General features: G+C 53.6%; 59 non-coding genes across 59 annotated transcripts; 10 read left to right on the top strand and 49 right to left on the bottom strand.

Moving 5' to 3' along the window:
* Nucleotides 1–5: 5 nt before the first annotated feature.
* Trnam-cau (transfer RNA methionine (anticodon CAU)) lies at nucleotides 6–78 on the bottom strand. Its single transcript has one exon. It is a non-coding gene; the product is annotated as a tRNA-Met (tRNA).
* An 815-nt stretch (nucleotides 79–893) lies between these two features.
* On the top strand, nucleotides 894–965 carry Trnag-ucc (transfer RNA glycine (anticodon UCC)). Its single transcript has one exon. It is a non-coding gene; the product is annotated as a tRNA-Gly (tRNA).
* A 276-nt stretch (nucleotides 966–1241) lies between these two features.
* On the bottom strand, nucleotides 1242–1323 carry Trnas-aga (transfer RNA serine (anticodon AGA)). Its single transcript has one exon. It is a non-coding gene; the product is annotated as a tRNA-Ser (tRNA).
* A 139-nt stretch (nucleotides 1324–1462) lies between these two features.
* Trnak-uuu (transfer RNA lysine (anticodon UUU)) lies at nucleotides 1463–1535 on the bottom strand. Its single transcript has one exon. It is a non-coding gene; the product is annotated as a tRNA-Lys (tRNA).
* A 296-nt stretch (nucleotides 1536–1831) lies between these two features.
* Nucleotides 1832–1903, bottom strand: Trnae-uuc (transfer RNA glutamic acid (anticodon UUC)). The gene has a single exon. It is a non-coding gene; the product is annotated as a tRNA-Glu (tRNA).
* A 322-nt stretch (nucleotides 1904–2225) lies between these two features.
* Nucleotides 2226–2298, bottom strand: Trnam-cau (transfer RNA methionine (anticodon CAU)). The gene has a single exon. It is a non-coding gene; the product is annotated as a tRNA-Met (tRNA).
* Nucleotides 2299–3113: 815 nt separating this feature from the next.
* On the top strand, nucleotides 3114–3185 carry Trnag-ucc (transfer RNA glycine (anticodon UCC)). The gene has a single exon. It is a non-coding gene; the product is annotated as a tRNA-Gly (tRNA).
* Nucleotides 3186–3461: 276 nt separating this feature from the next.
* Trnas-gga (transfer RNA serine (anticodon GGA)) lies at nucleotides 3462–3543 on the bottom strand. The gene has a single exon. It is a non-coding gene; the product is annotated as a tRNA-Ser (tRNA).
* A 139-nt stretch (nucleotides 3544–3682) lies between these two features.
* On the bottom strand, nucleotides 3683–3755 carry Trnak-uuu (transfer RNA lysine (anticodon UUU)). Its single transcript has one exon. It is a non-coding gene; the product is annotated as a tRNA-Lys (tRNA).
* Nucleotides 3756–4051: 296 nt separating this feature from the next.
* Trnae-uuc (transfer RNA glutamic acid (anticodon UUC)) lies at nucleotides 4052–4123 on the bottom strand. Its single transcript has one exon. It is a non-coding gene; the product is annotated as a tRNA-Glu (tRNA).
* Nucleotides 4124–4445: 322 nt separating this feature from the next.
* On the bottom strand, nucleotides 4446–4518 carry Trnam-cau (transfer RNA methionine (anticodon CAU)). The gene has a single exon. It is a non-coding gene; the product is annotated as a tRNA-Met (tRNA).
* An 815-nt stretch (nucleotides 4519–5333) lies between these two features.
* Nucleotides 5334–5405, top strand: Trnag-ucc (transfer RNA glycine (anticodon UCC)). The gene has a single exon. It is a non-coding gene; the product is annotated as a tRNA-Gly (tRNA).
* A 276-nt stretch (nucleotides 5406–5681) lies between these two features.
* Nucleotides 5682–5763, bottom strand: Trnas-aga (transfer RNA serine (anticodon AGA)). Its single transcript has one exon. It is a non-coding gene; the product is annotated as a tRNA-Ser (tRNA).
* A 139-nt stretch (nucleotides 5764–5902) lies between these two features.
* Nucleotides 5903–5975, bottom strand: Trnak-uuu (transfer RNA lysine (anticodon UUU)). The gene has a single exon. It is a non-coding gene; the product is annotated as a tRNA-Lys (tRNA).
* A 296-nt stretch (nucleotides 5976–6271) lies between these two features.
* Trnae-uuc (transfer RNA glutamic acid (anticodon UUC)) lies at nucleotides 6272–6343 on the bottom strand. The gene has a single exon. It is a non-coding gene; the product is annotated as a tRNA-Glu (tRNA).
* A 322-nt stretch (nucleotides 6344–6665) lies between these two features.
* Nucleotides 6666–6738, bottom strand: Trnam-cau (transfer RNA methionine (anticodon CAU)). The gene has a single exon. It is a non-coding gene; the product is annotated as a tRNA-Met (tRNA).
* Nucleotides 6739–7553: 815 nt separating this feature from the next.
* Nucleotides 7554–7625, top strand: Trnag-ucc (transfer RNA glycine (anticodon UCC)). Its single transcript has one exon. It is a non-coding gene; the product is annotated as a tRNA-Gly (tRNA).
* Nucleotides 7626–7902: 277 nt separating this feature from the next.
* Nucleotides 7903–7984, bottom strand: Trnas-aga (transfer RNA serine (anticodon AGA)). Its single transcript has one exon. It is a non-coding gene; the product is annotated as a tRNA-Ser (tRNA).
* Nucleotides 7985–8123: 139 nt separating this feature from the next.
* Trnak-uuu (transfer RNA lysine (anticodon UUU)) lies at nucleotides 8124–8196 on the bottom strand. The gene has a single exon. It is a non-coding gene; the product is annotated as a tRNA-Lys (tRNA).
* Nucleotides 8197–8492: 296 nt separating this feature from the next.
* On the bottom strand, nucleotides 8493–8564 carry Trnae-uuc (transfer RNA glutamic acid (anticodon UUC)). Its single transcript has one exon. It is a non-coding gene; the product is annotated as a tRNA-Glu (tRNA).
* Nucleotides 8565–8886: 322 nt separating this feature from the next.
* On the bottom strand, nucleotides 8887–8959 carry Trnam-cau (transfer RNA methionine (anticodon CAU)). Its single transcript has one exon. It is a non-coding gene; the product is annotated as a tRNA-Met (tRNA).
* An 815-nt stretch (nucleotides 8960–9774) lies between these two features.
* Trnag-ucc (transfer RNA glycine (anticodon UCC)) lies at nucleotides 9775–9846 on the top strand. Its single transcript has one exon. It is a non-coding gene; the product is annotated as a tRNA-Gly (tRNA).
* A 276-nt stretch (nucleotides 9847–10122) lies between these two features.
* On the bottom strand, nucleotides 10123–10204 carry Trnas-aga (transfer RNA serine (anticodon AGA)). Its single transcript has one exon. It is a non-coding gene; the product is annotated as a tRNA-Ser (tRNA).
* A 139-nt stretch (nucleotides 10205–10343) lies between these two features.
* Nucleotides 10344–10416, bottom strand: Trnak-uuu (transfer RNA lysine (anticodon UUU)). The gene has a single exon. It is a non-coding gene; the product is annotated as a tRNA-Lys (tRNA).
* Nucleotides 10417–10712: 296 nt separating this feature from the next.
* Trnae-uuc (transfer RNA glutamic acid (anticodon UUC)) lies at nucleotides 10713–10784 on the bottom strand. Its single transcript has one exon. It is a non-coding gene; the product is annotated as a tRNA-Glu (tRNA).
* A 322-nt stretch (nucleotides 10785–11106) lies between these two features.
* Trnam-cau (transfer RNA methionine (anticodon CAU)) lies at nucleotides 11107–11179 on the bottom strand. Its single transcript has one exon. It is a non-coding gene; the product is annotated as a tRNA-Met (tRNA).
* Nucleotides 11180–11994: 815 nt separating this feature from the next.
* Nucleotides 11995–12066, top strand: Trnag-ucc (transfer RNA glycine (anticodon UCC)). The gene has a single exon. It is a non-coding gene; the product is annotated as a tRNA-Gly (tRNA).
* Nucleotides 12067–12342: 276 nt separating this feature from the next.
* Trnas-aga (transfer RNA serine (anticodon AGA)) lies at nucleotides 12343–12424 on the bottom strand. The gene has a single exon. It is a non-coding gene; the product is annotated as a tRNA-Ser (tRNA).
* A 139-nt stretch (nucleotides 12425–12563) lies between these two features.
* Trnak-uuu (transfer RNA lysine (anticodon UUU)) lies at nucleotides 12564–12636 on the bottom strand. Its single transcript has one exon. It is a non-coding gene; the product is annotated as a tRNA-Lys (tRNA).
* A 296-nt stretch (nucleotides 12637–12932) lies between these two features.
* On the bottom strand, nucleotides 12933–13004 carry Trnae-uuc (transfer RNA glutamic acid (anticodon UUC)). The gene has a single exon. It is a non-coding gene; the product is annotated as a tRNA-Glu (tRNA).
* Nucleotides 13005–13326: 322 nt separating this feature from the next.
* Trnam-cau (transfer RNA methionine (anticodon CAU)) lies at nucleotides 13327–13399 on the bottom strand. Its single transcript has one exon. It is a non-coding gene; the product is annotated as a tRNA-Met (tRNA).
* A 1163-nt stretch (nucleotides 13400–14562) lies between these two features.
* Nucleotides 14563–14644, bottom strand: Trnas-aga (transfer RNA serine (anticodon AGA)). The gene has a single exon. It is a non-coding gene; the product is annotated as a tRNA-Ser (tRNA).
* Nucleotides 14645–14783: 139 nt separating this feature from the next.
* Trnak-uuu (transfer RNA lysine (anticodon UUU)) lies at nucleotides 14784–14856 on the bottom strand. Its single transcript has one exon. It is a non-coding gene; the product is annotated as a tRNA-Lys (tRNA).
* A 296-nt stretch (nucleotides 14857–15152) lies between these two features.
* Trnae-uuc (transfer RNA glutamic acid (anticodon UUC)) lies at nucleotides 15153–15224 on the bottom strand. Its single transcript has one exon. It is a non-coding gene; the product is annotated as a tRNA-Glu (tRNA).
* A 322-nt stretch (nucleotides 15225–15546) lies between these two features.
* Trnam-cau (transfer RNA methionine (anticodon CAU)) lies at nucleotides 15547–15619 on the bottom strand. The gene has a single exon. It is a non-coding gene; the product is annotated as a tRNA-Met (tRNA).
* Nucleotides 15620–16772: 1153 nt separating this feature from the next.
* On the bottom strand, nucleotides 16773–16854 carry Trnas-aga (transfer RNA serine (anticodon AGA)). The gene has a single exon. It is a non-coding gene; the product is annotated as a tRNA-Ser (tRNA).
* A 139-nt stretch (nucleotides 16855–16993) lies between these two features.
* Nucleotides 16994–17066, bottom strand: Trnak-uuu (transfer RNA lysine (anticodon UUU)). The gene has a single exon. It is a non-coding gene; the product is annotated as a tRNA-Lys (tRNA).
* Nucleotides 17067–17362: 296 nt separating this feature from the next.
* On the bottom strand, nucleotides 17363–17434 carry Trnae-uuc (transfer RNA glutamic acid (anticodon UUC)). The gene has a single exon. It is a non-coding gene; the product is annotated as a tRNA-Glu (tRNA).
* A 322-nt stretch (nucleotides 17435–17756) lies between these two features.
* On the bottom strand, nucleotides 17757–17829 carry Trnam-cau (transfer RNA methionine (anticodon CAU)). The gene has a single exon. It is a non-coding gene; the product is annotated as a tRNA-Met (tRNA).
* An 815-nt stretch (nucleotides 17830–18644) lies between these two features.
* On the top strand, nucleotides 18645–18716 carry Trnag-ucc (transfer RNA glycine (anticodon UCC)). The gene has a single exon. It is a non-coding gene; the product is annotated as a tRNA-Gly (tRNA).
* Nucleotides 18717–18982: 266 nt separating this feature from the next.
* Trnas-aga (transfer RNA serine (anticodon AGA)) lies at nucleotides 18983–19064 on the bottom strand. Its single transcript has one exon. It is a non-coding gene; the product is annotated as a tRNA-Ser (tRNA).
* A 139-nt stretch (nucleotides 19065–19203) lies between these two features.
* Trnak-uuu (transfer RNA lysine (anticodon UUU)) lies at nucleotides 19204–19276 on the bottom strand. Its single transcript has one exon. It is a non-coding gene; the product is annotated as a tRNA-Lys (tRNA).
* Nucleotides 19277–19572: 296 nt separating this feature from the next.
* On the bottom strand, nucleotides 19573–19644 carry Trnae-uuc (transfer RNA glutamic acid (anticodon UUC)). Its single transcript has one exon. It is a non-coding gene; the product is annotated as a tRNA-Glu (tRNA).
* A 322-nt stretch (nucleotides 19645–19966) lies between these two features.
* Nucleotides 19967–20039, bottom strand: Trnam-cau (transfer RNA methionine (anticodon CAU)). Its single transcript has one exon. It is a non-coding gene; the product is annotated as a tRNA-Met (tRNA).
* Nucleotides 20040–20854: 815 nt separating this feature from the next.
* Nucleotides 20855–20926, top strand: Trnag-ucc (transfer RNA glycine (anticodon UCC)). Its single transcript has one exon. It is a non-coding gene; the product is annotated as a tRNA-Gly (tRNA).
* Nucleotides 20927–21202: 276 nt separating this feature from the next.
* Trnas-aga (transfer RNA serine (anticodon AGA)) lies at nucleotides 21203–21284 on the bottom strand. The gene has a single exon. It is a non-coding gene; the product is annotated as a tRNA-Ser (tRNA).
* A 139-nt stretch (nucleotides 21285–21423) lies between these two features.
* Nucleotides 21424–21496, bottom strand: Trnak-uuu (transfer RNA lysine (anticodon UUU)). Its single transcript has one exon. It is a non-coding gene; the product is annotated as a tRNA-Lys (tRNA).
* A 296-nt stretch (nucleotides 21497–21792) lies between these two features.
* On the bottom strand, nucleotides 21793–21864 carry Trnae-uuc (transfer RNA glutamic acid (anticodon UUC)). The gene has a single exon. It is a non-coding gene; the product is annotated as a tRNA-Glu (tRNA).
* A 322-nt stretch (nucleotides 21865–22186) lies between these two features.
* Trnam-cau (transfer RNA methionine (anticodon CAU)) lies at nucleotides 22187–22259 on the bottom strand. The gene has a single exon. It is a non-coding gene; the product is annotated as a tRNA-Met (tRNA).
* An 815-nt stretch (nucleotides 22260–23074) lies between these two features.
* Trnag-ucc (transfer RNA glycine (anticodon UCC)) lies at nucleotides 23075–23146 on the top strand. The gene has a single exon. It is a non-coding gene; the product is annotated as a tRNA-Gly (tRNA).
* A 266-nt stretch (nucleotides 23147–23412) lies between these two features.
* Trnas-aga (transfer RNA serine (anticodon AGA)) lies at nucleotides 23413–23494 on the bottom strand. The gene has a single exon. It is a non-coding gene; the product is annotated as a tRNA-Ser (tRNA).
* A 139-nt stretch (nucleotides 23495–23633) lies between these two features.
* Trnak-uuu (transfer RNA lysine (anticodon UUU)) lies at nucleotides 23634–23706 on the bottom strand. The gene has a single exon. It is a non-coding gene; the product is annotated as a tRNA-Lys (tRNA).
* Nucleotides 23707–24002: 296 nt separating this feature from the next.
* On the bottom strand, nucleotides 24003–24074 carry Trnae-uuc (transfer RNA glutamic acid (anticodon UUC)). The gene has a single exon. It is a non-coding gene; the product is annotated as a tRNA-Glu (tRNA).
* Nucleotides 24075–24396: 322 nt separating this feature from the next.
* Trnam-cau (transfer RNA methionine (anticodon CAU)) lies at nucleotides 24397–24469 on the bottom strand. The gene has a single exon. It is a non-coding gene; the product is annotated as a tRNA-Met (tRNA).
* An 815-nt stretch (nucleotides 24470–25284) lies between these two features.
* On the top strand, nucleotides 25285–25356 carry Trnag-ucc (transfer RNA glycine (anticodon UCC)). Its single transcript has one exon. It is a non-coding gene; the product is annotated as a tRNA-Gly (tRNA).
* A 266-nt stretch (nucleotides 25357–25622) lies between these two features.
* Trnas-aga (transfer RNA serine (anticodon AGA)) lies at nucleotides 25623–25704 on the bottom strand. Its single transcript has one exon. It is a non-coding gene; the product is annotated as a tRNA-Ser (tRNA).
* A 139-nt stretch (nucleotides 25705–25843) lies between these two features.
* Trnak-uuu (transfer RNA lysine (anticodon UUU)) lies at nucleotides 25844–25916 on the bottom strand. The gene has a single exon. It is a non-coding gene; the product is annotated as a tRNA-Lys (tRNA).
* A 296-nt stretch (nucleotides 25917–26212) lies between these two features.
* Nucleotides 26213–26284, bottom strand: Trnae-uuc (transfer RNA glutamic acid (anticodon UUC)). The gene has a single exon. It is a non-coding gene; the product is annotated as a tRNA-Glu (tRNA).
* Nucleotides 26285–26606: 322 nt separating this feature from the next.
* On the bottom strand, nucleotides 26607–26679 carry Trnam-cau (transfer RNA methionine (anticodon CAU)). The gene has a single exon. It is a non-coding gene; the product is annotated as a tRNA-Met (tRNA).
* Between the last annotated feature and the right edge of the window lie 326 nt (nucleotides 26680–27005).

Genomic DNA, 27005 nt, shown 5'->3' with positions numbered 1-27005 from the left:
TTAAATGCCCCGGGTGAGGATCGAACTCACGACCTTAAGATTATGAGACTTACGCGCTACCTACTGCGCTACCGAGGCTCGTTGCAACCATCATCCCAGGAATCTTGGTAAGTCTCACATATTAGAGATAGACAGTTTGCGCTTTCTCAGGAATCTGTTGTGTCGCTACGCGTGCTTTCCCGACTTGCTAGAGTAAACTGCTGCCGCAGCTTTTTTAACGACGGAAAGCAGCACTGCCTGAGGTTACAGTACATCGCCCTTGCGGCACCTGAACACAGCGGCCTGTAGGGCCAGGCCGACGCTGGAGTTCAGTAACAGCACGCGGCCGTCCAAGTAGGGTCTCTTGCGTGCTGCATGTTTGGTTCTTCTCACAGCGAATCCTGCTATACATTCCTGAGGCTGGCGCACCTCAAGCGAGCAATCGGCGCGGCAGCACTATAGCGAGAACAGCAAAACGATGCATCGGCCGGGAATCGAAGCCGGGCCGCCCGCGTGGTAGTCGAACAACCTACCACTTTTTTAGTTGTTGTTCTCATTTTGTTAGTTGCATTTGTTGGGGGCGGACGTCCGATGACGTCCGTGCTTCCCGAGCATATTCCCGAGCAGCTGTCTGCAGGGAAAGTGGGATTGCCACCCAGCGACGTCGGATACAACCGAAAAAAGTGCTACACACGCGGAGTCCCCCACTACACTGCCTCAAAGCGACCGCTCGTCACTATTGTGTGAGTAACGTTGCGGCCGCGGCGACGAGCCTTGCCCAAAGACGCAGCGTGCGTGGAGGCGCTGCCCGAATGCACCCTCCTACCTCGTAAAGCGTCTACAGCTACTATCACCGTGGGCCACTGCCGGCGGGCGGGAAGCCGACACAGCGCGGCGTTGCGAGCAGCGGCTGTGCGGTGGTAGTGTAATGGTGAGCATAGTTGCCTTCCGAGCAGTTGAGCCGCGTTCGATTCCCGGCCACCGCAACGGGCGCAAATCTATGCGTATGAGTATGTGAGCCACGTGCTGTTGAATTAACGTTTTCTTTCCGTCGTCGCTCCACGCAGGCCATCCTGTAGTATGTCCCGACTTGTCCCGACTTTGCTCGGCTGACGCGAAAGCTGACGCTTGGAATTCGCCCTTATCAAAAGGACAGGCGCTATAAACGACTGTGAGAGGTGAGGTGTAGCGAGGTACCAAAACGACAGGCAAACTGCGAAATTTTCTGCTCTCTCTTCTGAAACAAAAAATAAAAAAACCGACGCAGTCGGTAGGACTCGAACCTACGCTCCCAGAGGGAATCTGATTTCTAGTCAGACGCCTTAACCACTCGGCCACGACTGCTCGTAGCTAAAGCTTCCCTCGAATCGTGAAAAATGCAACCGGTCTGCGCAGAATGTTGACAGGAAACGAACTCGGTGCACTGATTACGGCAGGGCTACCAGCGCTACGAGACGAGCCATTACGGAAGCGTTAAAATCTTCGCCCGAACAGGGATTCGAACCCTGGACACTTAGGTTAAAAGCCTAATGCTCTACCGACTGAGCTATCCGGGCTCACGCTTTTTGTGCATGGAGCGACTGCAAGCAATGTGAGTAACTGGAACGCGTGTGTAGGCGTACTACGGTAATTGCTGGCTTCTGGCGCAACTGGCGACTTCACCGACTTCCCACTGACGCTGGTAGCACCCCAACAGCGGACCAGTGCCTCTTCTCCCTTTATCCCGGTGCTGACAGTAATTGCATCCTGTGCCTGCTTCCCCCGATTACGTTCGGTTGAAGCTCCGGAAGGAGGGCGACAAACGAAGGTTGGAAGGCCAAAAGATGGAGGGTCGTGTGCGCAAAAACTTCCCTTCCGGTACCGGGAATCGAACCCGGGCCTCCTGGGTGAAAGCCAGGTATCCTAGCCACTAGACCACACCGGATTTGCTCGAGAAACGTGAGATTTACTCCCTCTCTTCTCGCATTTCGTGCTCAATCCGGACTCAGTGTTGTTCTCTGTTTGCGAGCATTTTTGCGCGTGCAGACTGGCATGGCGCACAGCTCGAAACTGTCTATTCATTGCTGTTTGCATCATATTTCACTCATAACAGGGGAGGAGAATGATCAAAGTTGTTCCTTGCCATAATTGGAAGTAAACATTGTGACGCTGAGGCGTGGACTCCTTGTGGATAACAAACGACAATTAAGTTCGTTCGCTAGCAATAGCAACGCCGTTAATTCAGCCGTGATGTACAGCAAATTAAATGCCCCGGGTGAGGATCGAACTCACGACCTTAAGATTATGAGACTTACGCGCTACCTACTGCGCTACCGAGGCTCGTTGCAACCATCATCCCAGGAATCTTGGTAAGTCTCACATATTAGAGATAGACAGTTTGCGCTTTCTCAGGAATCTGTTGTGTCGCTACGCGTGCTTTCCCGACTTGCTAGAGTAAACTGCTGCCGCAGCTTTTTTAACGACGGAAAGCAGCACTGCCTGAGGTTACAGTACATCGCCCTTGCGGCACCTGAACACAGCGGCCTGTAGGGCCAGGCCGACGCTGGAGTTCAGTAACAGCACGCGGCCGTCCAAGTAGGGTCTCTTGCGTGCTGCATGTTTGGTTCTTCTCACAGCGAATCCTGCTATACATTCCTGAGGCTGGCGCACCTCAAGCGAGCAATCGGCGCGGCAGCACTATAGCGAGAACAGCAAAACGATGCATCGGCCGGGAATCGAAGCCGGGCCGCCCGCGTGGTAGTCGAACAACCTACCACTTTTTTAGTTGTTGTTCTCATTTTGTTAGTTGCATTTGTTGGGGGCGGACGTCCGATGACGTCCGTGCTTCCCGAGCATATTCCCGAGCAGCTGTCTGCAGGGAAAGTGGGATTGCCACCCAGCGACGTCGGATACAACCGAAAAAAGTGCTACACACGCGGAGTCCCCCACTACACTGCCTCAAAGCGACCGCTCGTCACTATTGTGTGAGTAACGTTGCGGCCGCGGCGACGAGCCTTGCCCAAAGACGCAGCGTGCGTGGAGGCGCTGCCCGAATGCACCCTCCTACCTCGTAAAGCGTCTACAGCTACTATCACCGTGGGCCACTGCCGGCGGGCGGGAAGCCGACACAGCGCGGCGTTACGAGCAGCGGCTGTGCGGTGGTAGTGTAATGGTGAGCATAGTTGCCTTCCGAGCAGTTGAGCCGCGTTCGATTCCCGGCCACCGCAACGGGCGCAAATCTATGCGTATGAGTATGTGAGCCACGTGCTGTTGAATTAACGTTTTCTTTCCGTCGTCGCTCCACGCAGGCCATCCTGTAGTATGTCCCGACTTGTCCCGACTTTGCTCGGCTGACGCGAAAGCTGACGCTTGGATTTCGCCCTTATCAAAAGGACAGGCGCTATAAACAACTGTGAGAGGTGAGGTGTAGCGAGGTACCAAAACGACAGGCAAACTGCGAAATTTTCTGCTCTCTCTTCTGAAACAAAAAATAAAAAAACCGACGCAGTCGGTAGGACTCGAACCTACGCTCCCACAGGGAATCTGATTTCCAGTCAGACGCCTTAACCACTCGGCCACGACTGCTCGTAGCTAAAGCTTCCCTCGAATCGTGAAAAATGCAACCGGTCTGCGCAGAATGTTGACAGGAAACGAACTCGGTGCACTGATTACGGCAGGGCTACCAGCGCTACGAGACGAGCCATTACGGAAGCGTTAAAATCTTCGCCCGAACAGGGATTCGAACCCTGGACACTTAGGTTAAAAGCCTAATGCTCTACCGACTGAGCTATCCGGGCTCACGCTTTTTGTGCATGGAGCGACTGCAAGCAATGTGAATAACTGGAACGCGTGTGTAGGCGTACTACGGTAATTGCTGGCTTCTGGCGCAACTGGCGACTTCACCGACTTCCCACTGACGCTGGTAGCACCCCAACAGCGGACCAGTGCCTCTTCTCCCTTTATCCCGGTGCTGACAGTAATTGCATCCTGTGCCTGCTTCCCCCGATTACGTTCGGTTGAAGCTCCGGAAGGAGGGCGACAAACGAAGGTTGGAAGGCCAAAAGATGGAGGGTCGTGTGCGCAAAAACTTCCCTTCCGGTACCGGGAATCGAACCCGGGCCTCCTGGGTGAAAGCCAGGTATCCTAGCCACTAGACCACACCGGATTTGCTCGAGAAACGTGAGATTTACTCCCTCTCTTCTCGCATTTCGTGCTCAATCCGGACTCAGTGTTGTTCTCTGTTTGCGAGCATTTTTGCGCGTGCAGACTGGCATGGCGCACAGCTCGAAACTGTCTATTCATTGCTGTTTGCATCATATTTCACTCATAACAGGGGAGGAGAATGATCAAAGTTGTTCCTTGCCATAATTGGAAGTAAACATTGTGACGCTGAGGCGTGGACTCCTTGTGGATAACAAACGACAATTAAGTTCGTTCGCTAGCAATAGCAACGCCGTTAATTCAGCCGTGATGTACAGCAAATTAAATGCCCCGGGTGAGGATCGAACTCACGACCTTAAGATTATGAGACTTACGCGCTACCTACTGCGCTACCGAGGCTCGTTGCAACCATCATCCCAGGAATCTTGGTAAGTCTCACATATTAGAGATAGACAGTTTGCGCTTTCTCAGGAATCTGTTGTGTCGCTACGCGTGCTTTCCCGACTTGCTAGAGTAAACTGCTGCCGCAGCTTTTTTAACGACGGAAAGCAGCACTGCCTGAGGTTACAGTACATCGCCCTTGCGGCACCTGAACACAGCGGCCTGTAGGGCCAGGCCGACGCTGGAGTTCAGTAACAGCACGCGGCCGTCCAAGTAGGGTCTCTTGCGTGCTGCATGTTTGGTTCTTCTCACAGCGAATCCTGCTATACATTCCTGAGGCTGGCGCACCTCAAGCGAGCAATCGGCGCGGCAGCACTATAGCGAGAACAGCAAAACGATGCATCGGCCGGGAATCGAAGCCGGGCCGCCCGCGTGGTAGTCGAACAACCTACCACTTTTTTAGTTGTTGTTCTCATTTTGTTAGTTGCATTTGTTGGGGGCGGACGTCCGATGACGTCCGTGCTTCCCGAGCATATTCCCGAGCAGCTGTCTGCAGGGAAAGTGGGATTGCCACCCAGCGACGTCGGATACAACCGAAAAAAGTGCTACACACGCGGAGTCCCCCACTACACTGCCTCAAAGCGACCGCTCGTCACTATTGTGTGAGTAACGTTGCGGCCGCGGCGACGAGCCTTGCCCAAAGACGCAGCGTGCGTGGAGGCGCTGCCCGAATGCACCCTCCTACCTCGTAAAGCGTCTACAGCTACTATCACCGTGGGCCACTGCCGGCGGGCGGGAAGCCGACACAGCGCGGCGTTGCGAGCAGCGGCTGTGCGGTGGTAGTGTAATGGTGAGCATAGTTGCCTTCCGAGCAGTTGAGCCGCGTTCGATTCCCGGCCACCGCAACGGGCGCAAATCTATGCGTATGAGTATGTGAGCCACGTGCTGTTGAATTAACGTTTTCTTTCCGTCGTCGCTCCACGCAGGCCATCCTGTAGTATGTCCCGACTTGTCCCGACTTTGCTCGGCTGACGCGAAAGCTGACGCTTGGATTTCGCCCTTATCAAAAGGACAGGCGCTATAAACGACTGTGAGAGGTGAGGTGTAGCGAGGTACCAAAACGACAGGCAAACTGCGAAATTTTCTGCTCTCTCTTCTGAAACAAAAAATAAAAAAACCGACGCAGTCGGTAGGACTCGAACCTACGCTCCCACAGGGAATCTGATTTCTAGTCAGACGCCTTAACCACTCGGCCACGACTGCTCGTACCTAAAGCTTCCCTCTAATCGTGAAAAATGCAACCGGTCTGCGCAGAATGTTGACAGGAAACGAACTCGGTGCACTGATTACGGCAGGGCTACCAGCGCTACGAGACGAGCCATTACGGAAGCGTTAAAATCTTCGCCCGAACAGGGATTCGAACCCTGGACACTTAGGTTAAAAGCCTAATGCTCTACCGACTGAGCTATCCGGGCTCACGCTTTTTGTGCATGGAGCGACTGCAAGCAATGTGAATAACTGGAACGCGTGTGTAGGCGTACTACGGTAATTGCTGGCTTCTGGCGCAACTGGCGACTTCACCGACTTCCCACTGACGCTGGTAGCACCCCAACAGCGGACCAGTGCCTCTTCTCCCTTTATCCCGGTGCTGACAGTAATTGCATCCTGTGCCTGCTTCCCCCGATTACGTTCGGTTGAAGCTCCGGAAGGAGGGCGACAAACGAAGGTTGGAAGGCCAAAAGATGGAGGGTCGTGTGCGCAAAAACTTCCCTTCCGGTACCGGGAATCGAACCCGGGCCTCCTGGGTGAAAGCCAGGTATCCTAGCCACTAGACCACACCGGATTTGCTCGAGAAACGTGAGATTTACTCCCTCTCTTCTCGCATTTCGTGCTCAATCCGGACTCAGTGTTGTTCTCTGTTTGCGAGCATTTTTGCGCGTGCAGACTGGCATGGCGCACAGCTCGAAACTGTCTATTCATTGCTGTTTGCATCATATTTCACTCATAACAGGGGAGGAGAATGATCAAAGTTGTTCCTTGCCATAATTGGAAGTAAACATTGTGACGCTGAGGCGTGGACTCCTTGTGGATAACAAACGACAATTAAGTTCGTTCGCTAGCAATAGCAACGCCGTTAATTCAGCCGTGATGTACAGCAAATTAAATGCCCCGGGTGAGGATCGAACTCACGACCTTAAGATTATGAGACTTACGCGCTACCTACTGCGCTACCGAGGCTCGTTGCAACCATCATCCCAGGAATCTTGGTAAGTCTCACATATTAGAGATAGACAGTTTGCGCTTTCTCAGGAATCTGTTGTGTCGCTACGCGTGCTTTCCCGACTTGCTAGAGTAAACTGCTGCCGCAGCTTTTTTAACGACGGAAAGCAGCACTGCCTGAGGTTACAGTACATCGCCCTTGCGGCACCTGAACACAGCGGCCTGTAGGGCCAGGCCGACGCTGGAGTTCAGTAACAGCACGCGGCCGTCCAAGTAGGGTCTCTTGCGTGCTGCATGTTTGGTTCTTCTCACAGCGAATCCTGCTATACATTCCTGAGGCTGGCGCACCTCAAGCGAGCAATCGGCGCGGCAGCACTATAGCGAGAACAGCAAAACGATGCATCGGCCGGGAATCGAAGCCGGGCCGCCCGCGTGGTAGTCGAACAACCTACCACTTTTTTAGTTGTTGTTCTCATTTTGTTAGTTGCATTTGTTGGGGGCGGACGTCCGATGACGTCCGTGCTTCCCGAGCATATTCCCGAGCAGCTGTCTGCAGGGAAAGTGGGATTGCCACCCAGCGACGTCGGATACAACCGAAAAAAGTGCTACACACGCGGAGTCCCCCACTACACTGCCTCAAAGCGACCGCTCGTCACTATTGTGTGAGTAACGTTGCGGCCGCGGCGACGAGCCTTGCCCAAAGACGCAGCGTGCGTGGAGGCGCTGCCCGAATGCACCCTCCTACCTCGTAAAGCGTCTACAGCTACTATCACCGTGGGCCACTGCCGGCGGGCGGGAAGCCGACACAGCGCGGCGTTGCGAGCAGCGGCTGTGCGGTGGTAGTGTAATGGTGAGCATAGTTGCCTTCCGAGCAGTTGAGCCGCGTTCGATTCCCGGCCACCGCAACGGGCGCAAATCTATGCGTATGAGTATGTGAGCCACGTGCTGTTGAATTAACGTTTTCTTTCCGTCGTCGCTCCACGCAGGCCATCCTGTAGTATGTCCCGACTTGTCCCGACTTTGCTCGGCTGACGCGAAAGCTGACGCTTGGATTTCGCCCTTATCAAAAGGACAGGCGCTATAAACAACTGTGAGAGGTGAGGTGTAGCGAGGTACCAAAACGACAGGCAAACTGCGAAATTTTCTGCTCTCTCTTCTGAAACAAAAAATAAAAAAAACCGACGCAGTCGGTAGGACTCGAACCTACGCTCCCACAGGGAATCTGATTTCTAGTCAGACGCCTTAACCACTCGGCCACGACTGCTCATACCTAAAGCTTCCCTCGAATCGTGAAAAATGCAACCGGTCTGCGCAGAATGTTGACAGGAAACGAACTCGGTGCACTGATTACGGCAGGGCTACCAGCGCTACGAGACGAGCCATTACGGAAGCGTTAAAATCTTCGCCCGAACAGGGATTCGAACCCTGGACACTTAGGTTAAAAGCCTAATGCTCTACCGACTGAGCTATCCGGGCTCACGCTTTTTGTGCATGGAGCGACTGCAAGCAATGTGAATAACTGGAACGCGTGTGTAGGCGTACTACGGTAATTGCTGGCTTCTGGCGCAACTGGCGACTTCACCGACTTCCCACTGACGCTGGTAGCACCCCAACAGCGGACCAGTGCCTCTTCTCCCTTTATCCCGGTGCTGACAGTAATTGCATCCTGTGCCTGCTTCCCCCGATTACGTTCGGTTGAAGCTCCGGAAGGAGGGCGACAAACGGAGGTTGGAAGGCCAAAAGATGGAGGGTCGTGTGCGCAAAAACTTCCCTTCCGGTACCGGGAATCGAACCCGGGCCTCCTGGGTGAAAGCCAGGTATCCTAGCCACTAGACCACACCGGATTTGCTCGAGAAACGTGAGATTTACTCCCTCTCTTCTCGCATTTCGTGCTCAATCCGGACTCAGTGTTGTTCTCTGTTTGCGAGCATTTTTGCGCGTGCAGACTGGCATGGCGCACAGCTCGAAACTGTCTATTCATTGCTGTTTGCATCATATTTCACTCATAACAGGGGAGGAGAATGATCAAAGTTGTTCCTTGCCATAATTGGAAGTAAACATTGTGACGCTGAGGCGTGGACTCCTTGTGGATAACAAACGACAATTAAGTTCGTTCGCTAGCAATAGCAACGCCGTTAATTCAGCCGTGATGTACAGCAAATTAAATGCCCCGGGTGAGGATCGAACTCACGACCTTAAGATTATGAGACTTACGCGCTACCTACTGCGCTACCGAGGCTCGTTGCAACCATCATCCCAGGAATCTTGGTAAGTCTCACATATTAGAGATAGACAGTTTGCGCTTTCTCAGGAATCTGTTGTGTCGCTACGCGTGCTTTCCCGACTTGCTAGAGTAAACTGCTGCCGCAGCTTTTTTAACGACGGAAAGCAGCACTGCCTGAGGTTACAGTACATCGCCCTTGCGGCACCTGAACACAGCGGCCTGTAGGGCCAGGCCGACGCTGGAGTTCAGTAACAGCACGCGGCCGTCCAAGTAGGGTCTCTTGCGTGCTGCATGTTTGGTTCTTCTCACAGCGAATCCTGCTATACATTCCTGAGGCTGGCGCACCTCAAGCGAGCAATCGGCGCGGCAGCACTATAGCGAGAACAGCAAAACGATGCATCGGCCGGGAATCGAAGCCGGGCCGCCCGCGTGGTAGTCGAACAACCTACCACTTTTTTAGTTGTTGTTCTCATTTTGTTAGTTGCATTTGTTGGGGGCGGACGTCCGATGACGTCCGTGCTTCCCGAGCATATTCCCGAGCAGCTGTCTGCAGGGAAAGTGGGATTGCCACCCAGCGACGTCGGATACAACCGAAAAAAGTGCTACACACGCGGAGTCCCCCACTACACTGCCTCAAAGCGACCGCTCGTCACTATTGTGTGAGTAACGTTGCGGCCGCGGCGACGAGCCTTGCCCAAAGACGCAGCGTGCGTGGAGGCGCTGCCCGAATGCACCCTCCTACCTCGTAAAGCGTCTACAGCTACTATCACCGTGGGCCACTGCCGGCGGGCGGGAAGCCGACACAGCGCGGCGTTGCGAGCAGCGGCTGTGCGGTGGTAGTGTAATGGTGAGCATAGTTGCCTTCCGAGCAGTTGAGCCGCGTTCGATTCCCGGCCACCGCAACGGGCGCAAATCTATGCGAATGAGTATGTGAGCCACGTGCTGTTGAATTAACGTTTTCTTTCCGTCGTCGCTCCACGCAGGCCATCCTGTAGTATGTCCCGACTTGTCCCGACTTTGCTCGGCTGACGCGAAAGCTGACGCTTGGATTTCGCCCTTATCAAAAGGACAGGCGCTATAAACGACTGTGAGAGGTGAGGTGTAGCGAGGTACCAAAACGACAGGCAAACTGCGAAATTTTCTGCTCTCTCTTCTGAAACAAAAAATAAAAAAACCGACGCAGTCGGTAGGACTCGAACCTACGCTCCCACAGGAAATCTGATTTCTAGTCAGACGCCTTAACCACTCGGCCACGACTGCCCGTAGCTAAAGCTTCCCTCGAATCGTGAAAAATGCAACCGGTCTGCGCAGAATGTTGACAGGAAACGAACTCGGTGCACTGATTACGGCAGGGCTACCAGCGCTACGAGACGAGCCATTACGGAAGCGTTAAAATCTTCGCCCGAACAGGGATTCGAACCCTGGACACTTAGGTTAAAAGCCTAATGCTCTACCGACTGAGCTATCCGGGCTCACGCTTGTTGTGCATGGAGCGACTGCAAGCAATGTGAATAACTGGAACGCGTGTGTAGGCGTACTACGGTAATTGCTGGCTTCTGGCGCAACTGGCGACTTCACCGACTTCCCACTGACGCTGGTAGCACCCCAACAGCGGACCAGTGCCTCTTCTCCCTTTATCCCGGTGCTGACAGTAATTGCATCCTGTGCCTGCTTCCCCCGATTACGTTCGGTTGAAGCTCCGGAAGGAGGGCGACAAACGAAGGTTGGAAGGCCAAAAGATGGAGGGTCGTGTGCGCAAAAACTTCCCTTCCGGTACCGGGAATCGAACCCGGGCCTCCTGGGTGAAAGCCAGGTATCCTAGCCACTAGACCACACCGGATTTGCTCGAGAAACGTGAGATTTACTCCCTCTCTTCTCGCATTTCGTGCTCAATCCGGACTCAGTGTTGTTCTCTGTTTGCGAGCATTTTTGCGCGTGCAGACTGGCATGGCGCACAGCTCGAAACTGTCTATTCATTGCTGTTTGCATCATATTTCACTCATAACAGGGGAGGAGAATGATCAAAGTTGTTCCTTGCCATAATTGGAAGTAAACATTGTGACGCTGAGGCGTGGACTCCTTGTGGATAACAAACGACAATTAAGTTCGTTCGCTAGCAATAGCAACGCCGTTAATTCAGCCGTGATGTACAGCAAATTAAATGCCCCGGGTGAGGATCGAACTCACGACCTTAAGATTATGAGACTTACGCGCTACCTACTGCGCTACCGAGGCTCGTTGCAACCATCATCCCAGGAATCTTGGTAAGTCTCACATATTAGAGATAGACAGTTTGCGCTTTCTCAGGAATCTGTTGTGTCGCTACGCGTGCTTTCCCGACTTGCTAGAGTAAACTGCTGCCGCAGCTTTTTTAACGACGGAAAGCAGCACTGCCTGAGGTTACAGTACATCGCCCTTGCGGCACCTGAACACAGCGGCCTGTAGGGCCAGGCCGACGCTGGAGTTCAGTAACAGCACGCGGCCGTCCAAGTAGGGTCTCTTGCGTGCTGCATGTTTGGTTCTTCTCACAGCGAATCCTGCTATACATTCCTGAGGCTGGCGCACCTCAAGCGAGCAATCGGCGCGGCAGCACTATAGCGAGAACAGCAAAACGATGCATCGGCCGGGAATCGAAGCCGGGCCGCCCGCGTGGTAGTCGAACAACCTACCACTTTTTTAGTTGTTGTTCTCATTTTGTTAGTTGCATTTGTTGGGGGCGGACGTCCGATGACGTCCGTGCTTCCCGAGCATATTCCCGAGCAGCTGTCTGCAGGGAAAGTGGGATTGCCACCCAGCGACGTCGGATACAACCGAAAAAAGTGCTACACACGCGGAGTCCCCCACTACACTGCCTCAAAGCGACCGCTCGTCACTATTGTGTGAGTAACGTTGCGGCCGCGGCGACGAGCCTTGCCCAAAGACGCAGCGTGCGTGGAGGCGCTGCCCGAATGCACCCTCCTACCTCGTAAAGCGTCTACAGCTACTATCACCGTGGGCCACTGCCGGCGGGCGGGAAGCCGACACAGCGCGGCGTTGCGAGCAGCGGCTGTGCGGTGGTAGTGTAATGGTGAGCATAGTTGCCTTCCGAGCAGTTGAGCCGCGTTCGATTCCCGGCCACCGCAACGGGCGCAAATCTATGCGTATGAGTATGTGAGCCACGTGCTGTTGAATTAACGTTTTCTTTCCGTCGTCGCTCCACGCAGGCCATCCTGTAGTATGTCCCGACTTGTCCCGACTTTGCTCGGCTGACGCGAAAGCTGACGCTTGGAATTCGCCCTTATCAAAAGGACAGGCGCTATAAACGACTGTGAGAGGTGAGGTGTAGCGAGGTACCAAAACGACAGGCAAACTGCGAAATTTTCTGCTCTCTCTTCTGAAACAAAAAATAAAAAAACCGACGCAGTCGGTAGGACTCGAACCTACGCTCCCAGAGGGAATCTGATTTCTAGTCAGACGCCTTAACCACTCGGCCACGACTGCTCGTAGCTAAAGCTTCCCTCGAATCGTGAAAAATGCAACCGGTCTGCGCAGAATGTTGACAGGAAACGAACTCGGTGCACTGATTACGGCAGGGCTACCAGCGCTACGAGACGAGCCATTACGGAAGCGTTAAAATCTTCGCCCGAACAGGGATTCGAACCCTGGACACTTAGGTTAAAAGCCTAATGCTCTACCGACTGAGCTATCCGGGCTCACGCTTTTTGTGCATGGAGCGACTGCAAGCAATGTGAATAACTGGAACGCGTGTGTAGGCGTACTACGGTAATTGCTGGCTTCTGGCGCAACTGGCGACTTCACCGACTTCCCACTGACGCTGGTAGCACCCCAACAGCGGACCAGTGCCTCTTCTCCCTTTATCCCGGTGCTGACAGTAATTGCATCCTGTGCCTGCTTCCCCCGATTACGTTCGGTTGAAGCTCCGGAAGGAGGGCGACAAACGAAGGTTGGAAGGCCAAAAGATGGAGGGTCGTGTGCGCAAAAACTTCCCTTCCGGTACCGGGAATCGAACCCGGGCCTCCTGGGTGAAAGCCAGGTATCCTAGCCACTAGACCACACCGGATTTGCTCGAGAAACGTGAGATTTACTCCCTCTCTTCTCGCATTTCGTGCTCAATCCGGACTCAGTGTTGTTCTCTGTTTGCGAGCATTTTTGCGCGTGCAGACTGGCATGGCGCACAGCTCGAAACTGTCTATTCATTGCTGTTTGCATCATATTTCACTCATAACAGGGGAGGAGAATGATCAAAGTTGTACCTTGCCATAATTGGAAGTAAACATTGTGACGCTGAGGCGTGGACTCCTTGTGGATAACAAACGACAATTAAGTTCGTTCGCTAGCAATAGCAACGCCGTTAATTCAGCCGTGATGTACAGCAAATTAAATGCCCCGGGTGAGGATCGAACTCACGACCTTAAGATTATGAGACTTACGCGCTACCTACTGCGCTACCGAGGCTCGTTGCAACCATCATCCCAGGAATCTTGGTAAGTCTCACATATTAGAGATAGACAGTTTGCGCTTTCTCAGGAATCTGTTGTGTCGCTACGCGTGCTTTCCCGACTTGCTAGAGTAAACTGCTGCCGCAGCTTTTTTAACGACGGAAAGCAGCACTGCCTGAGGTTACAGTACATCGCCCTTGCGGCACCTGAACACAGCGGCCTGTAGGGGCAGGCCGACGCTGGAGTTCAGTAACAGCACGCGGCCGTCCAAGTAGGGTCTCTTGCGTGCTGCATGTTTGGTTCTTCTCACAGCGAATCCTGCTATACATTCCTGAGGCTGGCGCACCTCAAGCGAGCAATCGGCGCGGCAGCACTATAGCGAGAACAGCAAAACGATGCATCGGCCGGGAATCGAAGCCGGGCCGCCCGCGTGGTAGTCGAACAACCTACCACTTTTTTAGTTGTTGTTCTCATTTTGTTAGTTGCATTTGTTGGGGGCGGACGTCCGATGACGTCCGTGCTTCCCGAGCATATTCCCGAGCAGCTGTCTGCAGGGAAAGTGGGATTGCCACCCAGCGACGTCGGATACAACCGAAAAAAGTGCTACACACGCGGAGTCCCCCACTACACTGCCTCAAAGCGACCGCTCGTCACTATTGTGTGAGTAACGTTGCGGCCGCGGCGACGAGCCTTGCCCAAAGACGCAGCGTGCGTGGAGGCGCTGCCCGAATGCACCCTCCTACCTCGTAAAGCGTCTACAGCTACTATCACCGTGGGCCACTGCCGGCGGGCGGGAAGCCGACACAGCGCGGCGTTGCGAGCAGCGGCTGTGCGGTGGTAGTGTAATGGTGAGCATAGTTGCCTTCCGAGAAGTTGAGCCGCGTTCGATTCCCGGCCACCGCAACGGGCGCAAATCTATGCGTATGAGTATGTGAGCCACGTGCTGTTGAATTAACGTTTTCTTTCCGTCGTCGCTCCACGCAGGCCATGCTGTAGTATGTCCCGACTTGTCCCGACTTTGCTCGGCTGACGCGAAAGCTGACGCTTGGAATTCGCCCTTATCAAAAGGACAGGCGCTATAAACGACTGTGAGAGGTGAGGTGTAGCGAGGTACCAAAACGACAGGCAAACTGCGAAATTTTCTGCTCTCTCTTCTGAAACAAAAAATAAAAAAACCGACGCAGTCGGTAGGACTCGAACCTACGCTCCCACAGGGAATCTGATTTCTAGTCAGACGCCTTAACCACTCGGCCACGACTGCTCGTAGCTAAAGCTTCCCTCGAATCGTGAAAAATGCAACCGGTCTGCGCAGAATGTTGACAGGAAACGAACTCGGTGCACTGATTACGGCAGGGCTACCAGCGCTACGAGACGAGCCATTACGGAAGCGTTAAAATCTTCGCCCGAACAGGGATTCGAACCCTGGACACTTAGGTTAAAAGCCTAATGCTCTACCGACTGAGCTATCCGGGCTCACGCTTTTTGTGCATGGAGCGACTGCAAGCAATGTGAATAACTGGAACGCGTGTGTAGGCGTACTACGGTAATTGCTGGCTTCTGGCGCAACTGGCGACTTCACCGACTTCCCACTGACGCTGGTAGCACCCCAACAGCGGACCAGTGCCTCTTCTCCCTTTATCCCGGTGCTGACAGTAATTGCATCCTGTGCCTGCTTCCCCCGATTACGTTCGGTTGAAGCTCCGGAAGGAGGGCGACAAACGAAGGTTGGAAGGCCAAAAGATGGAGGGTCGTGTGCGCAAAAACTTCCCTTCCGGTACCGGGAATCGAACCCGGGCCTCCTGGGTGAAAGCCAGGTATCCTAGCCACTAGACCACACCGGATTTGCTCGAGAAACGTGAGATTTACTCCCTCTCTTCTCGCATTTCGTGCTCAATCCGGACTCAGTGTTGTTCTCTGTTTGCGAGCATTTTTGCGCGTGCAGACTGGCATGGCGCACAGCTCGAAACTGTCTATTCATTGCTGTTTGCATCATATTTCACTCATAACAGGGGAGGAGAATGATCAAAGTTGTACCTTGCCATAATTGGAAGTAAACATTGTGACGCTGAGGCGTGGACTCCTTGTGGATAACAAACGACAATTAAGTTCGTTCGCTAGCAATAGCAACGCCGTTAATTCAGCCGTGATGTACAGCAAATTAAATGCCCCGGGTGAGGATCGAACTCACGACCTTAAGATTATGAGACTTACGCGCTACCTACTGCGCTACCGAGGCTCGTTGCAACCATCATCCCAGGAATCTTGGTAAGTCTCACATATTAGAGATAGACAGTTTGCGCTTTCTCAGGAATCTGTTGTGTCGCTACGCGTGCTTTCCCGACTTGCTAGAGTAAACTGCTGCCGCAGCTTTTTTAACGACGGAAAGCAGCACTGCCTGAGGTTACAGTACATCGCCCTTGCGGCACCTGAACACAGCGGCCTGTAGGGCCAGGCCGACGCTGGAGTTCAGTAACAGCACGCGACCGTCCAAGTAGGGTCTCTTGCGTGCTGCATGTTTGGTTCTTCTCACAGCGAATCCTGCTATACATTCCTGAGGCTGGCGCACCTCAAGCGAGCAATCGGCGCGGCAGCACTATAGCGAGAACAGCAAAACGATGCATCGGCCGGGAATCGAAGCCGGGCCGCCCGCGTGGTAGTCGAACAACCTACCACTTTTTTAGTTGTTGTTCTCATTTTGTTAGTTGCATTTGTTGGGGGCGGACGTCCGATGACGTCCGTGCTTCCCGAGCATATTCCCGAGCAGCTGTCTGCAGGGAAAGTGGGATTGCCACCCAGCGACGTCGGATACAACCGAAAAAAGTGCTACACACGCGGAGTCCCCCACTACACTGCCTCAAAGCGACCGCTCGTCACTATTGTGTGAGTAACGTTGCGGCCGCGGCGACGAGCCTTGCCCAAAGACGCAGCGTGCGTGGAGGCGCTGCCCGAATGCACCCTCCTACCTCGTAAAGCGTCTACAGCTACTATCACCGTGGGCCACTGCCGGCGGGCGGGAAGCCGACACAGCGCGGCGTTGCGAGCAGCGGCTGTGCGGTGGTAGTGTAATGGTGAGCATAGTTGCCTTCCGAGAAGTTGAGCCGCGTTCGATTCCCGGCCACCGCAACGGGCGCAAATCTATGCGTATGAGTATGTGAGCCACGTGCTGTTGAATTAACGTTTTCTTTCCGTCGTCGCTCCACGCAGGCCATCCTGTAGTATGTCCCGACTTTGCTCGGCTGACGCGAAAGCTGACGCTTGGATTTCGCCCTTATCAAAAGGACAGGCGCTATAAACGACTGTGAGAGGTGAGGTGTAGCGAGGTACCAAAACGACAGGCAAACTGCGAAATTTTCTGCTCTCTCTTCTGAAACAAAAAATAAAAAAACCGACGCAGTCGGTAGGACTCGAACCTACGCTCCCACAGGGAATCTGATTTCTAGTCAGACGCCTTAACCACTCGGCCACGACTGCTCGTAGCTAAAGCTTCCCTCGAATCGTGAAAAATGCAACCGGTCTGCGCAGAATGTTGACAGGAAACGAACTCGGTGCACTGATTACGGCAGGGCTACCAGCGCTACGAGACGAGCCATTACGGAAGCGTTAAAATCTTCGCCCGAACAGGGATTCGAACCCTGGACACTTAGGTTAAAAGCCTAATGCTCTACCGACTGAGCTATCCGGGCTCACGCTTTTTGTGCATGGAGCGACTGCAAGCAATGTGAATAACTGGAACGCGTGTGTAGGCGTACTACGGTAATTGCTGGCTTCTGGCGCAACTGGCGACTTCACCGACTTCCCACTGACGCTGGTAGCACCCCAACAGCGGACCAGTGCCTCTTCTCCCTTTATCCCGGTGCTGACAGTAATTGCATCCTGTGCCTGCTTCCCCCGATTACGTTCGGTTGAAGCTCCGGAAGGAGGGCGACAAACGAAGGTTGGAAGGCCAAAAGATGGAGGGTCGTGTGCGCAAAAACTTCCCTTCCGGTACCGGGAATAGAACCCGGGCCTCCTGGGTGAAAGCCAGGTATCCTAGCCACTAGACCACACCGGATTTGCTCGAGAAACGTGAGATTTACTCCCTCTCTTCTCGCATTTCGTGCTCAATCCGGACTCAGTGTTGTTCTCTGTTTGCGAGCATTTTTGCGCGTGCAGACTGGCATGGCGCACAGCTCGAAACTGTCTATTCATTGCTGTTTGCATCATATTTCACTCATAACAGGGGAGGAGAATGATCAAAGTTGTACCTTGCCATAATTGGAAGTAAACATTGTGACGCTGAGGCGTGGACTCCTTGTGGATAACAAACGACAATTAAGTTCGTTCGCTAGCAATAGCAACGCCGTTAATTCAGCCGTGATGTACAGCAAATTAAATGCCCCGGGTGAGGATCGAACTCACGACCTTAAGATTATGAGACTTACGCGCTACCTACTGCGCTACCGAGGCTCGTTGCAACCATCATCCCAGGAATCTTGGTAAGTCTCACATATTAGAGATAGACAGTTTGCGCTTTCTCAGGAATCTGTTGTGTCGCTACGCGTGCTTTCCCGACTTGCTAGAGTAAACTGCTGCCGCAGCTTTTTTAACGACGGAAAGCAGCACTGCCTGAGGTTACAGTACATCGCCCTTGCGGCACCTGAACACAGCGGCCTGTAGGGCCAGGCCGAAGCTGGAGTTCAGTAACAGCACGCGGCCGTCCAAGTAGGGTCTCTTGCGTGCTGCATGTTTGGTTCTTCTCACAGCGAATCCTGCTATACATTCCTGAGGCTGGCGCACCTCAAGCGAGCAATCGGCGCGGCAGCACTATAGCGAGAACAGCAAAACGATGCATCGGCCGGGAATCGAAGCCGGGCCGCCCGCGTGGTAGTCGAACAACCTACCACTTTTTTAGTTGTTGTTCTCATTTTGTTAGTTGCATTTGTTGGGGGCGGACGTCCGATGACGTCCGTGCTTCCCGAGCATATTCCCGAGCAGCTGTCTGCAGGGAAAGTGGGATTGCCACCCAGCGACGTCGGATACAACCGAAAAAAGTGCTACACACGCGGAGTCCCCCACTACACTGCCTCAAAGCGACCGCTCGTCACTATTGTGTGAGTAACGTTGCGGCCGCGGCGACGAGCCTTGCCCAAAGACGCAGCGTGCGTGGAGGCGCTGCCCGAATGCACCCTCCTACCTCGTAAAGCGTCTACAGCTACTATCACCGTGGGCCACTGCCGGCGGGCGGGAAGCCGACACAGCGCGGCGTTGCGAGCAGCGGCTGTGCGGTGGTAGTGTAATGGTGAGCATAGTTGCCTTCCGAGCAGTTGAGCCGCGTTCGATTCCCGGCCACCGCAACGGGCGCAAATCTATGCGTATGAGTATGTGAGCCACGTGCTGTTGAATTAACGTTTTCTTTCCGTCGTCGCTCCACGCAGGCCATCCTGTAGTATGTCCCGACTTTGCTCGGCTGACGCGAAAGCTGACGCTTGGATTTCGCCCTTATCAAAAGGACAGGCGCTATAAACGACTGTGAGAGGTGAGGTGTAGCGAGGTACCAAAACGACAGGCAAACTGCGAAATTTTCTGCTCTCTCTTCTGAAACAAAAAATAAAAAAACCGACGCAGTCGGTAGGACTCGAACCTACGCTCCCACAGGGAATCTGATTTCTAGTCAGACGCCTTTACCACTCGGCCACGACTGCTCGTAGCTAAAGCTTCCCTCGAATCGTGAAAAATGCAACCGGTCTGCGCAGAATGTTGACAGGAAACGAACTCGGTGCACTGATTACGGCAGGGCTACCAGCGCTACGAGACGAGCCATTACGGAAGCGTTAAAATCTTCGCCCGAACAGGGATTCGAACCCTGGACACTTAGGTTAAAAGCCTAATGCTCTACCGACTGAGCTATCCGGGCTCACGCTTTTTGTGCATGGAGCGACTGCAAGCAATGTGAATAACTGGAACGCTTGTGTAGGCGTACTACGGTAATTGCTGGCTTCTGGCGCAACTGGCGACTTCACCGACTTCCCACTGACGCTGGTAGCACCCCAACAGCGGACCAGTGCCTCTTCTCCCTTTATCCCGGTGCTGACAGTAATTGCATCCTGTGCCTGCTTCCCCCGATTACGTTCGGTTGAAGCTCCGGAAGGAGGGCGACAAACGAAGGTTGGAAGGCCAAAAGATGGAGGGTCGTGTGCGCAAAAACTTCCCTTCCGGTACCGGGAATCGAACCCGGGCCTCCTGGGTGAAAGCCAGGTATCCTAGCCACTAGACCACACCGGATTTGCTCGAGAAACGTGAGATTTACTCCCTCTCTTCTCGCATTTCGTGCTCAATCCGGACTCAGTGTTGTTCTCTGTTTGCGAGCATTTTTGCGCGTGCAGACTGGCATGGCGCACAGCTCGAAACTGTCTATTCATTGCTGTTTGCATCATATTTCACTCATAACAGGGGAGGAGAATGATCAAAGTTGTACCTTGCCATAATTGGAAGTAAACATTGTGACGCTGAGGCGTGGACTCCTTGTGGATAACAAACGACAATTAAGTTCGTTCGCTAGCAATAGCAACGCCGTTAATTCAGCCGTGATGTACAGCAAATTAAATGCCCCGGGTGAGGATCGAACTCACGACCTTAAGATTATGAGACTTACGCGCTACCTACTGCGCTACCGAGGCTCGTTGCAACCATCATCCCAGGAATCTTGGTAAGTCTCAAATATTAGAGATAGACATTTTGCGCTTTCTCAGGAATCTGTTGTGTCGCTACGCGTGCTTTCCCGACTTGCTAGAGTAAACTGCTGCCGCAGCTTTTTTAACGACGGAAAGCAGCACTGCCTGAGGTTACAGTACATCGCCCTTGCGGCACCTGAACACAGCGGCCTGTAGGGCCAGGCCGAAGCTGGAGTTCAGTAACAGCACGCGGCCGTCCAAGTAGGGTCTCTTGCGTGCTGCATGTTTGGTTCTTCTCACAGCGAATCCTGCTATACATTCCTGAGGCTGGCGCACCTCAAGCGAGCAATCGGCGCGGCAGCACTATAGCGAGAACAGCAAAACGATGCATCGGCCGGGAATCGAAGCCGGGCCGCCCGCGTGGTAGTCGAACAACCTACCACTTTTTTAGTTGTTGTTCTCATTTTGTTAGTTGCATTTGTTGGGGGCGGACGTCCGATGACGTCCGTGCTTCCCGAGCATATTCCCGAGCAGCTGTCTGCAGGGAAAGTGGGATTGCCACCCAGCGACGTCGGATACAACCGAAAAAAGTGCTACACACGCGGAGTCCCCCACTACACTGCCTCAAAGCGACCGCTCGTCACTATTGTGTGAGTAACGTTGCGGCCGCGGCGACGAGCCTTGCCCAAAGACGCAGCGTGCGTGGAGGCGCTGCCCGAATGCACCCTCCTACCTCGTAAAGCGTCTACAGCTACTATCACCGTGGGCCACTGCCGGCGGGCGGGAAGCCGACACAGCGCGGCGTTGCGAGCAGCGGCTGTGCGGTGGTAGTGTAATGGTGAGCATAGTTGCCTTCCGAGCAGTTGAGCCGCGTTCGATTCCCGGCCACCGCAACGGGCGCAAATCTATGCGTATGAATATGTGAGCCACGTGCTGTTGAATTAACGTTTTCTTTCCGTCGTCACTCCACGCAGGCCATCCTGTAGTATGTCCCGACTTGTCCCGACTTTGCTCGGCTGACGCGAAAGCTGACGCTTGGATTTCGCCCTTATCAAAAGGACAGGCGCTATAAACGACTGTGAGAGGTGAGGTGTAGCGAGGTACCAAAACGACAGGCAAACTGCGAAATTTTCTGCTCTCTCTTCTGAAACAAAAAATAAAAAAACCGACGCAGTCGGTCGGACTCGAACCTACGCTCCCACAGGGAATCTGATTTCTAGTCAGACGCCTTAACCACTCGGCCACGACTGCTCGTAGCTAAAGCTTCCCTCGAATCGTGAAAAATGCAACCGGTCTGCGCAGAATGTTGACAGGAAACGAACTCGGTGCACTGATTACGGCAGGGCTACCAGCGCTACGAGACGAGCCATTACGGAAGCGTTAAAATCTTCGCCCGAACAGGGATTCGAACCCTGGACACTTAGGTTAAAAGCCTAATGCTCTACCGACTGAGCTATCCGGGCTCACGCTTTTTGTGCATGGAGCGACTGCAAGCAATGTGAATAACTGGAACGCGTGTGTAGGCGTACTACGGTAATTGCTGGCTTCTGGCGCAACTGGCGACTTCACCGACTTCCCACTGACGCTGGTAGCACCCCAACAGCGGACCAGTGCCTCTTCTCCCTTTATCCCGGTGCTGACAGTAATTGCATCCTGTGCCTGCTTCCCCCGATTACGTTCGGTTGAAGCTCCGGAAGGAGGGCGACAAACGAAGGTTGGAAGGCCAAAAGATGGAGGGTCGTGTGCGCAAAAACTTCCCTTCCGGTACCGGGAATCGAACCCGGGCCTCCTGGGTGAAAGCCAGGTATCCTAGCCACTAGACCACACCGGATTTGCTCGAGAAACGTGAGATTTACTCCCTCTCTTCTCGCATTTCGTGCTCAATCCGGACTCAGTGTTGTTCTCTGTTTGCGAGCATTTTTGCGCGTGCAGACTGGCATGGCGCACAGCTCGAAACTGTCTATTCATTGCTGTTTGCATCATATTTCACTCATAACAGGGGAGGAGAATGATCAAAGTTGTTCCTTGCCATAATTGGAAGTAAACATTGTGACGCTGAGGCGTGGACTCCTTGTGGATAACAAACGACAATTAAGTTCGTTCGCTAGCAATAGCAACGCCGTTAATTCAGCCGTGATGTACAGCAAATTAAATGCCCCGGGTGAGGATCGAACTCACGACCTTAAGATTATGAGACTTACGCGCTACCTACTGCGCTACCGAGGCTCGTTGCAACCATCATCCCAGGAATCTTGGTAAGTCTCACATATTAGAGATAGACAGTTTGCGCTTTCTCAGGAATCTGTTGTGTCGCTACGCGTGCTTTCCCGACTTGCTAGAGTAAACTGCTGCCGCAGCTTTTTTAACGACGGAAAGCAGCACTGCCTGAGGTTACAGTACATCGCCCTTGCGGCACCTGAACACAGCGGCCTGTAGGGCCAGGCCGACGCTGGAGTTCAGTAACAGCACGCGGCCGTCCAAGTAGGGTCTCTTGCGTGCTGCATGTTTGGTTCTTCTCACAGCGAATCCTGCTATACATTCCTGAGGCTGGCGCACCTCAAGCGAGCAATCGGCGCGGCAGCACTATAGCGAGAACAGCAAAACGATGCATCGGCCGGGAATCGAAGCCGGGCCGCCCGCGTGGTAGTCGAACAACCTACCACTTTTTTAGTTGTTGTTCTCATTTTGTTAGTTGCATTTGTTTGGGGCGGACGTCCGATGACGTCCGTGCTTCCCGAGCATATTCCCGAGCAGCTGTCTGCAGGGAAAGTGGGATTGCCACCCAGCGACGTCGGATACAACCGAAAAAAGTGCTACACACGCGGAGTCCCCCACTACACTGCCTCAAAGCGACCGCTCGTCACTATTGTGTGAGTAACGTTGCGGCCGCGGCGACGAGCCTTGCCCAAAGACGCAGCGTGCGTGGAGGCGCTGCCCGAATGCACCCTCCTACCTCGTAAAGCGTCTACAGCTACTATCACCGTGGGCCACTGCCGGCGGGCGGGAAGCCGACACAGCGCGGCGTTGCGAGCAGCGGCTGTGCGGTGGTAGTGTAATGGTGAGCATAGTTGCCTTCCGAGCAGTTGAGCCGCGTTCGATTCCCGGCCACCGCAACGGGCGCAAATCTATGCGTATGAGTATGTGAGCCACGTGCTGTTGAATTAACGTTTTCTTTCCGTCGTCGCTCCACGCAGGCCATCCTGTAGTATGTCCCGACTTTGCTCGGCTGACGCGAAAGCTGACGCTTGGATTTCGCCCTTATCAAAAGGACAGGCGCTATAAACGACTGTGAGAGGTGAGGTGTAGCGAGGTACCAAAACGACAGGCAAACTGCGAAATTTTCTGCTCTCTCTTCTGAAACAAAAAATAAAAAAACCGACGCAGTCGGTCGGACTCGAACCTACGCTCCCACAGGGAATCTGATTTCTAGTCAGACGCCTTAACCACTCGGCCACGACTGCTCGTAGCTAAAGCTTCCCTCGAATCGTGAAAAATGCAACCGGTCTGCGCAGAATGTTGACAGGAAACGAACTCGGTGCACTGATTACGGCAGGGCTACCAGCGCTACGAGACGAGCCATTACGGAAGCGTTAAAATCTTCGCCCGAACAGGGATTCGAACCCTGGACACTTAGGTTAAAAGCCTAATGCTCTACCGACTGAGCTATCCGGGCTCACGCTTTTTGTGCATGGAGCGACTGCAAGCAATGTGAATAACTGGAACGCGTGTGTAGGCGTACTACGGTAATTGCTGGCTTCTGGCGCAACTGGCGACTTCACCGACTTCCCACTGACGCTGGTAGCACCCCAACAGCGGACCAGTGCCTCTTCTCCCTTTATCCCGGTGCTGACAGTAATTGCATCCTGTGCCTGCTTCCCCCGATTACGTTCGGTTGAAGCTCCGGAAGGAGGGCGACAAACGAAGGTTGGAAGGCCAAAAGATGGAGGGTCGTGTGCGCAAAAACTTCCCTTCCGGTACCGGGAATCGAACCCGGGCCTCCTGGGTGAAAGCCAGGTATCCTAGCCACTAGACCACACCGGATTTGCTCGAGAAACGTGAGATTTACTCCCTCTCTTCTCGCATTTCGTGCTCAATCCGGACTCAGTGTTGTTCTCTGTTTGCGAGCATTTTTGCGCGTGCAGACTGGCATGGCGCACAGCTCGAAACTGTCTATTCATTGCTGTTTGCATCATATTTCACTCATAACAGGGGAGGAGAATGATCAAAGTTGTTCCTTGCCATAATTGGAAGTAAACATTGTGACGCTGAGGCGTGGACTCCTTGTGGATAACAAACGACAATTAAGTTCGTTCGCTAGCAATAGCAACGCCGTTAATTCAGCCGTGATGTACAGCAAATTAAATGCCCCGGGTGAGGATCGAACTCACGACCTTAAGATTATGAGACTTACGCGCTACCTACTGCGCTACCGAGGCTCGTTGCAACCATCATCCCAGGAATCTTGGTAAGTCTCACATATTAGAGATAGACAGTTTGCGCTTTCTCAGGAATCTGTTGTGTCGCTACGCGTGCTTTCCCGACTTGCTAGAGTAAACTGCTGCCGCAGCTTTTTTAACGACGGAAAGCAGCACTGCCTGAGGTTACAGTACATCGCCCTTGCGGCACCTGAACACAGCGGCCTGTAGGGCCAGGCCGACGCTGGAGTTCAGTAACAGCACGCGGCCGTCCAAGTAGGGTCTCTTGCGTGCTGCATGTTTGGTTCTTCTCACAGCGAATCCTGCTATACATTCCTGAGGCTGGCGCACCTCAAGCGAGCAATCGGCGCGGCAGCACTATAGCGAGAACAGCAAAACGATGCATCGGCCGGGAATCGAAGCCGGGCCGCCCGCGTGGTAGTCGAACAACCTACCACTTTTTTAGTTGTTGTTCTCATTTTGTTAGTTGCATTTGTTGGGGGCGGACGTCCGATGACGTCCGTGCTTCCCGAGCATATTCCCGAGCAGCTGTCTGCAGGGAAAGTGGGATTGCCACCCAGCGACGTCGGATACAACCGAAAAAAGTGCTACACACGCGGAGTCCCCCACTACACTGCCTCAAAGCGACCGCTCGTCACTATTGTGTGAGTAACGTTGCGGCCGCGGCGACGAGCCTTGCCCAAAGACGCAGCGTGCGTGGAGGCGCTGCCCGAATGCACCCTCCTACCTCGTAAAGCGTCTACAGCTACTATCACCGTGGGCCACTGCCGGCGGGCGGGAAGCCGACACAGCGCGGCGTTGCGAGCAGCGGCTGTGCGGTGGTAGTGTAATGGTGAGCATAGTTGCCTTCCGAGCAGTTGAGCCGCGTTCGATTCCCGGCCACCGCAACGGGCGCAAATCTATGCGTATGAGTATGTGAGCCACGTGCTGTTGAATTAACGTTTTCTTTCCGTCGTCGCTCCACGCAGGCCATCCTGTAGTATGTCCCGACTTTGCTCGGCTGACGCGAAAGCTGACGCTTGGATTTCGCCCTTATCAAAAGGACAGGCGCTATAAACGACTGTGAGAGGTGAGGTGTAGCGAGGTACCAAAACGACAGGCAAACTGCGAAATTTTCTGCTCTCTCTTCTGAAACAAAAAATAAAAAAACCGACGCAGTCGGTAGGACTCGAACCTACGCTCCCACAGGGAATCTGATTTCTAGTCAGACGCCTTAACCACTCGGCCACGACTGCTCGTAGCTAAAGCTTCCCTCGAATCGTGAAAAATGCAACCGGTCTGCGCAGAATGTTGACAGGAAACGAACTCGGTGCACTGATTACGGCAGGGCTACCAGCGCTACGAGACGAGCCATTACGGAAGCGTTAAAATCTTCGCCCGAACAGGGATTCGACCCCTGGACACTTAGGTTAAAAGCCTAATGCTCTACCGACTGAGCTATCCGGGCTCACGCTTGTTGTGCATGGAGCGACTGCAAGCAATGTGAATAACTGGAACGCGTGTGTAGGCGTACTACGGTAATTGCTGGCTTCTGGCGCAACTGGCGACTTCACCGACTTCCCACTGACGCTGGTAGCACCCCAACAGCGGACCAGTGCCTCTTCTCCCTTTATCCCGGTGCTGACAGTAATTGCATCCTGTGCCTGCTTCCCCCGATTACGTTCGGTTGAAGCTCCGGAAGGAGGGCGACAAACGAAGGTTGGAAGGCCAAAAGATGGAGGGTCGTGTGCGCAAAAACTTCCCTTCCGGTACCGGGAATCGAACCCGGGCCTCCTGGGTGAAAGCCAGGTATCCTAGCCACTAGACCACACCGGATTTGCTCGAGAAACGTGAGATTTACTCCCTCTCTTCTCGCATTTCGTGCTCAATCCGGACTCAGTGTTGTTCTCTGTTTGCGAGCATTTTTGCGCGTGCAGACTGGCATGGCGCACAGCTCGAAACTGTCTATTCATTGCTGTTTGCATCATATTTCACTCATAACAGGGGAGGAGAATGATCAAAGTTGTTCCTTGCCATAATTGGAAGTAAACATTGTGACGCTGAGGCGTGGACTCCTTGTGGATAACAAACGACAATTAAGTTCGTTCGCTAGCAATAGCAACGCCGTTAATTCAGCCGTGATGTACAGCAAATTAAATGCCCCGGGTGAGGATCGAACTCACGACCTTAAGATTATGAGACTTACGCGCTACCTACTGCGCTACCGAGGCTCGTTGCAACCATCATCCCAGGAATCTTGGTAAGTCTCACATATTAGAGATAGACAGTTTGCGCTTTCTCAGGAATCTGTTGTGTCGCTACGCGTGCTTTCCCGACTTGCTAGAGTAAACTGCTGCCGCAGCTTTTTTAACGACGGAAAGCAGCACTGCCTGAGGTTACAGTACATCGCCCTTGCGGCACCTGAACACAGCGGCCTGTAGGGCCAGGCCGACGCTGGAGTTCAGTAACAGCACGCGGCCGTCCAAGTAGGGTCTCTTGCGTGCTGCATGTTTGGTTCTTCTCACAGCGAATCCTGCTATACATTCCTGAGGCTGGC

This window comes from Schistocerca cancellata, unplaced genomic scaffold (genome assembly GCF_023864275.1).
Source record: "Schistocerca cancellata isolate TAMUIC-IGC-003103 unplaced genomic scaffold, iqSchCanc2.1 HiC_scaffold_411, whole genome shotgun sequence".
NCBI lineage: Eukaryota > Metazoa > Arthropoda > Insecta > Orthoptera > Acrididae > Schistocerca > Schistocerca cancellata.
This window is presented reverse-complemented; position numbering and strand designations above follow the sequence as displayed.